Here is a 6927-nt window from a genome sequence, read left to right on the forward strand (position 1 = left end):
AATTCCTTAAAGAAACCTTATAGCCCATATTTTGTCTCCTTTTGCTAAAAAAAAAAATTATATATATACAGTCATGACTTCTGTATCCCTGCACAGAGCTTGTGGGAAGTCACTAAAAGGCATATAGAGCTGCTGAAGTAATTTTCCTCCAGTCTTCTTGACACAGTGACAAACTTTGCTCTAGTACAGTCACTTCTGAGGCCATAGATCATCTCATGACTCTTCAAGCATTGGTAGAGATTGTTTCACGATATGATTTTCCAGTATAGCTGAATCATATTAATGCTTCATTGTTGCCAAAGCAAATATTACCTTGGATCTCAAAATATATTTGAGGTCATAGTGTCCTAGTAATGGGGTGTTAGTGTAATGTCACTTTCCAAAGACTCTCAGACACAGGAATCTGTTGTTCTGCTATTTTTATTTGGTGCAGGAGAGCTCTGAGATTATGTTTTGGTATGGTTTGTTGTTAGGGAGGAAAATGATAGACACTTCACTTCTGGAAAACCTGTAAATATTTAATAAAATCAATTTAATCAATACTGGCTGGTACTGCAAGGTTTAGAATTTTTATGTAATACATGGTATTATGTGGATATTATTGTCTGTCCCCTCTTCTTTGCAAACTAAATGGAGGCTTTCATTCCAATACTAAAAGATACTAAATATTCCTTATTGGCACTATTGACTAACTGTATTTATAGTTCTAAAACCTGGTAACTTCTGACCAAAGCACAAACATAACTGGTGTCTAATGCCCTTTATCAAAAACAGGCACTGCATTTGTTGTGGCTCATCTGGTATAAGCAAGAAAACCAGCAAGAATATGAAATGCTACTGTACTGGGTTTTTCCTCAAACATACATGGACTGCATTTGCTTTTTGCCTGCCTTGGTCAAGCTGAGCCTGCTCTGGGAGAGGTCAGGTGGGCATTTAGAGGTGTCACCAAACAGCAAGAGTTTATGTTAAAGGAGTGAAGCAATGTGACTGCCTTTTTGGCATTAGCAAGATGGTATGTGGGATTGCCTTTGTAAAACTGAACCCATGGAAAAAGTGTATCCTGGTAAAGCTGGGGTTGTATCAACTTCTGAATTATTTACAGTGTTATTGACTGGATACAAAGAACTGAGGCAGGTACATTTATCACAAATTTCACACTTTTGGGTACATTCAGGCTTTTCATCTGACTCCATTTCCTGCCTCCCAATAAATGCAAGAGACTCAGGAATTTTTGATAAACACTGAACAGAAGCAGTGTGAGATCTCCATTTCATTCAGATGTTTTAATGATATATGTGAAATTGTTACATCCCTGTATTTTCAATTACACTAATGAATTATCCCATATATTCTGATTATGCATTTAAAAAATTACATACCAAGTAGTTTAGAGGAGAATTTGGGTAAGAACTCCAGTAGTTCAGAAAATCAAGAGTGTGCATGAATGAAGGGAAAGTGCTGTAACAAGGAAGAAGGCCAGCTGGACTGTTAGCTCATGGGTCAGAGTATGCTATTTCTTTCTCCTTAATGATACTTCTTAATTGTGTTGAAGGACTCCTGAGTGATGTTAATACTTTTCTGATATGGTTTCTCCTACTGTAAGCAATTTCTGAGTCTCAGGAAAGATACAGATTGAAGAAATGACCCTTGGAAATGAAAATGTCAGGGCACATGGCCTGTGGTAGGAGTGTTCTGTTAAAATTGGTTCTGCCTGTGACAATGATGTAATACACAGATATTTTAAAGGGAGGTCTTATCTACATTAAAACAGTGGTTGCAGAAAAGTAGTCTGTGGGCCATGTGGACCGTGGTTAGCTAATCTGCATGTGTCATACAGACCTGTGTTAAAGAATAAAATTTTGAAATTTTCCACTAATCTCATTAAAACATCCAGTAAAATCTAAGTTAGTTTTACTTACTGATTATTTACAGCATCTTTAGAGCATTTTCTTATTGTAAGTTGATGTTAAGATGTACAGTGGCTCACAAAAAATATTAGGTGTTGAAAACGTCAAAGTCAAAAAAAGCCTAAGAATCACTGTGCCAGACATGGTTGGCATCTGTAGTATTTCAAGCTCTCCAGGATGCTGTCAGCTTAGCTTAGGAGGAAAAGAAATCATTATACAGTCAGGACATACATAATTTTATTTGAACAGTGTGCTAATGTAATTGATCCTGCTTGTTGCCTGTTATTACTATTTTAAAATTAGTTTTTCCATTTAAAATTTCCCTTAATTGTTTTTGTTACATTCATTAATCTTTTGTCATCATGATAAAAATGAGATAAAGAACATTACAAAGTACTGGCTTTGTATGTTATCACAAATTATATATTTGGATGCACCAGCAAGTGTTCCTAGGTCTGTTTTTTTTTGTTAGAATAGTTCCCTTATCTGAGTCATTGCAGAAGTGTCAGCTCAAGGGAGGGGAACACGGTAGCCCCAGTTTACACAGGCTTAATCTGTTCAAGAACAGCACCCTGAGTTCACAATCTCTTGAAAGTGCAACTAGGGCTGTGGGTAAGAGCTACTGGATCAACAGAAATTCAGTTTGGTTGTTAAATACAGGTTAGAATAAAGTTTTGTCTTTGTTAACCTGAAACCCATATACCCAAGTCTTGAAAACCATTAATTTTTTCTGCTACTAATCCTATCTGATGTTTTGGGCCATGATAGTATGAGACTAAGCAGGTGAATGGGGCAAAGTGTGACCTTAAAGGCAGCTGATGAAGATGTGTCACCCATTTGGCATTCTCAGAGAGCTGGGGCTGGGAAATGTGCCCTGCCAGCTGCCTGTCATTCAGGGACTTGTTTGTGGAGCTGTTGAGACACAGTCATCTTGTACTTCCCCAAAGTGTCACTGATACTGCACAGTAGCCAGGTTGTCTCGCACACATGTAAGAAAAAGCTGAGCCAAAAGCTTTACAAATATTTTACATGCTTTTATGCTCAAGTTTCTCTCAATTTTTTTTTCTTTTTCTCTATTTTTTTTTACATTTGGTCCAGTGTGCTTATAAATAATGCCATAATCCTTCAGTCTCAGAGGTGTAGATTATCTGTCATTGCAATGCTGAACTGTAGATGTATTCTCAGTTTAAAAGAAATTTGAGTTTTTTTCTCAGAGGATCCTGAAATTGTAAGTTTTCAAGGTTTAATATAAATGCATTCTTAGTTGTCCTTAGCTCATGCTAACGAGGGTTAAGCATTTGTGTGTTATTTTTAACATAATTTTATTTCACCAAAACCAACAATTTGGTTGAATTGTCCATTTGCTGAGACTTACAGAGTAAAACCAAAATAAAGTCTGTGTAAATAAATTTGGGATCTGATCACTGCATACTCATGATACTTTGGATGCAGATGTCTCTCACAGCACCATAGTCTGTAGTGAAAGGGAGCTCCAGAATTGGATGTGCTATTTACAAAATAACCCATCTTTATTGCTAAAAGATTGTGGTGGAAAACTGCCAAGTAAGAAGGGAGTTTCATTAGTGCAGAGATGGTTTGATGAATCAATGAATCTAAGATTTCTGATAGCCTTGCCTATTTTATATCCATATTAAATATTTTACATGCATCCCTTTAGCATCCAGCTACTCTGTTTGCTTTACAGACGTAGTGGCATCCCATACTTTCTCTGGGGACAAAAGGCAGCTGGTTCTCATGTGCAGCTGCAAAACCCCTCAGCTTTTGCAAACACCACTGAGTGGTTTTGTACCTCTTCCTGTATTCTGCAGTATGATTAAAGCTTAAAAAGGATGTTACCAAATTTTAATCTTACATTAAATGGTAAGATAAAAAATGGTAAGATAAAAAAACCATCATGAAGACATTATTAAGTAACAATGAATACAAAATATGTAAGGAACATATCTTAATTTCATATTTTCTCTTACCAGATGAGATTGCTGAAGCTTAATGAACATCAAAACTAATTGATGCCTGTTTGTGTTCACTAACTCTCTCTGAGTTTCCAAGCATGCGTTTGTAAATAGTCTCAGTGTGTTTGTAAATAGTCTCAGTGAACACAACTGGACTGTCCATGAATCAAAGCTTTTCCTACAATTAATGATATAGATGTATATATTGATACAAGCAGGTGTATATATTGATACAAGCAAACTGTAAACTAATAGGACTAGGAAGAACAGTGTATCAAAGCAAAATGTACTCCTGATCATTCTAATTTTTTCCTGTGGTAAGTGATGGCAGCTTCACAAACAGAAAGGTAAAGTATTTTTCTGTGTAAATATTTTTTTATAAACATGTAACAGTATCATTTTCTGTAGAAAATAACATGTAGTATTTAATTATCTGATGTAAATAAAATAAAAATCTATCACTTTGTAATCTATGATTTTCGGATAATGTATATCTATATTCAGGTCAAATTGAGAACTCCTTTGTTTTCATTTTGAATTAAAATCCATTAAAAATTCTGTACTTCAAATATGTCTAAAAATGAAGGATATTAACTTGTGAATTCAGATGAACAAATCTTGTGAATTTCACTGAACAAATCCACAGCTACCCATTGCCTGAGGTAAATCAGCATTTCAAGACAGAATCACAGAAAGCAGCTCATAAGCAATAGATTACAAAGAGGAGACAAACTTGAGAGAATAAAGCTGCAGCTAAAAAACATCTGCTCAAAGTATGAATTAAAAATAAGTGAAGAGAGGATGCCACTGGTGTGGTGGGAGAGAGAATGCTCTTGAAGTGTGCTAGAGAAGCCAGGAAAAATGAGTAGTGAAACATAAGAGCACATATTGTAGCATGGCAGGATCTGACAGGAACCCTGGCAGTTGTCAGTCTAGGAAGCCCTAGATCACCTTGTACTTGGAAGCATTAGGAAAAAGGAAAGGAAAAGTCTAATGGTTGTGAGACTACTGAAAAAAAGCTCTGTAGACTTCCTGAAGCTTTTAGGTGAAAACAGTAACTTGTATTCTGCTGCTATCATCCATGGGGTTTGCTAGTATTTGGCTTGCTTTGTTTAGTGAGGAGGAAAACATCTGTAATGCTAGTCAGGAGTATTTTAATTGAATACTTTTGCTTACAAAATATGTATACAAAGTCCTGTTTCTCTAAACATAATAGAAATAAATAGCAGTACATTTATTTCTCATGAGTTTTGAACCCTTCTGATAATTCCTGTGAATCTAAAGCATGATGTGCTTGCCCTCAAAGTCGTGCAACTGCTGTTTATTTGTACAGTAGGATAGTAAGCTTTTTACTTGGATTTTTTTTCTGTCAACCCTAGGGTAATCTTTCATGCATTTGGTTATTCTTTCACTGTTTGATTAGTGTTAATATTTTCTGAGAATGTCTTCCTAAATTTCCCAGATACTACTGTAGAAACGAACACTTAATTGCTCTTTTAAATTTTGTTTTGCTGGAAGGAATCCGCTGAGCATAGTTACCAAACTGAAACAAAATATGACTGACAAGAAGCCAAAACCAACCTTAATAGAAGCAATCTCTCATCCTAGAAGAAACAAAGATCAACTTCTTCTTCTTTCACTTCAGACACAGTAATTAAAATTACTTGTGTGTTTGCTTGATAACAACAAATTTAGTTTTGTAGTCATAGAGGTTTTTTCAGCAAATTTGAAGATAATCTGTAGTTACAGGGTCACAGAATCCTTAGGGCTGGAAGGGACCTCTGGAGATCCTCCATTCCAACCCTCCTGTCAAGTCAGGGTCACCAAGAGCAGGAACTTATCCAGGTGGGTTTTAAATGTTTCCAGAGAGGGAGACCCCACAACCTTCCTGAGCAGCCTGTTCCAATGCTCTGCCACCTTCAATGGAAAGAAGTTGTTCCTCATGTTAAGGTGGAACTTGTTGTGTTTTAGTTTATGGCTCCTCATCCTGTCGCTGGGCGCCACTGAAAAGAGTCTGGCACCATCCTCTTGGTACCCTCCTTTGAGAGGTTTAAATGCATTAATGAGATCCCCTCTGAGTCTTCTCCAGGCAGAAGAGGCCCAGCTCCTGCAATCTCTCCTCATACGAGATGCTCCAGGCTCCTCATCCTTTTTGTGGCATCCACTGGACCCTCTCCAACATCTCCTTTTGTTTCTTGTGTTGAGGAGCCCAGAACTGGACACAGTGTTCCAGAGGTGGCCTCACCAGGGCAGGATCATCTCCCTCAACCTGCTGGCCACACTCTTCCTGATGGTCCCCAGGACACCATTGGCCCTCCTGGCCACAAGGGCACTGCTGGCTCATGGACAACTTGTCATCCACAGGAACCCCAGGGCCTTCTCCACAGAGCTCTCTCCAGTAGGTCAGTCCCCAGTCTGTGCTGGCACTTGGGGTTTTCCTCCCCACATGCAGGAGGATTTGCCCTTGCTGTGCCCTGTTATGCTGCTCTCTGCCCAATTCTCCAGCCCATCAAGGTCCCACTGAATGGCAGCAGAGCCTTCAGGTGATCCATGACACTCCCCCAGTTCAGTGTCATCAGCAAACTGCCTGAGAGGACCTCTATGCCACTGATAAACAAGCTGGATAAGAATGGGCCCAGTACTGATCCCTGGGGAATGCCAGTGACTCCACACCTCTAGTTGGATTCTACTCTGCTGATCACCCCTGAGCTCTGCCACAGTTGTTTAACATTATACTGGAGGGGTGATTAAAACATGCTTCCACATTTTAAACTCTGATTATTGTCTACAACTTCTTTTTTCCACTTTAACTGATGGATGAATTCTTGACCTCTTTTGAAGGCAGTGGATGATGTACCATTGACTTAATCAGATTAAAAATTTTTTAATGTAAATTCAATTTTATTTATTTAAATTAAATCTTAATTTCACATTTTGATTTCATGCAAACCTAATTCTATTGTATTTCTGATGTCCAAGATACAACAGTTTTCCCTGCCTTTCCCTCACCCTTGGACTTTGTTCATTCCAGCTGCAGTAAGGCTGCA

Source organism: Agelaius tricolor, unplaced genomic scaffold (assembly GCF_023055355.1).
Source record: "Agelaius tricolor isolate 1412-34295 unplaced genomic scaffold, bAgeTri1.0.p SCAF_1, whole genome shotgun sequence".
Taxonomy (NCBI): Eukaryota; Metazoa; Chordata; class Aves; order Passeriformes; family Icteridae; genus Agelaius; species Agelaius tricolor.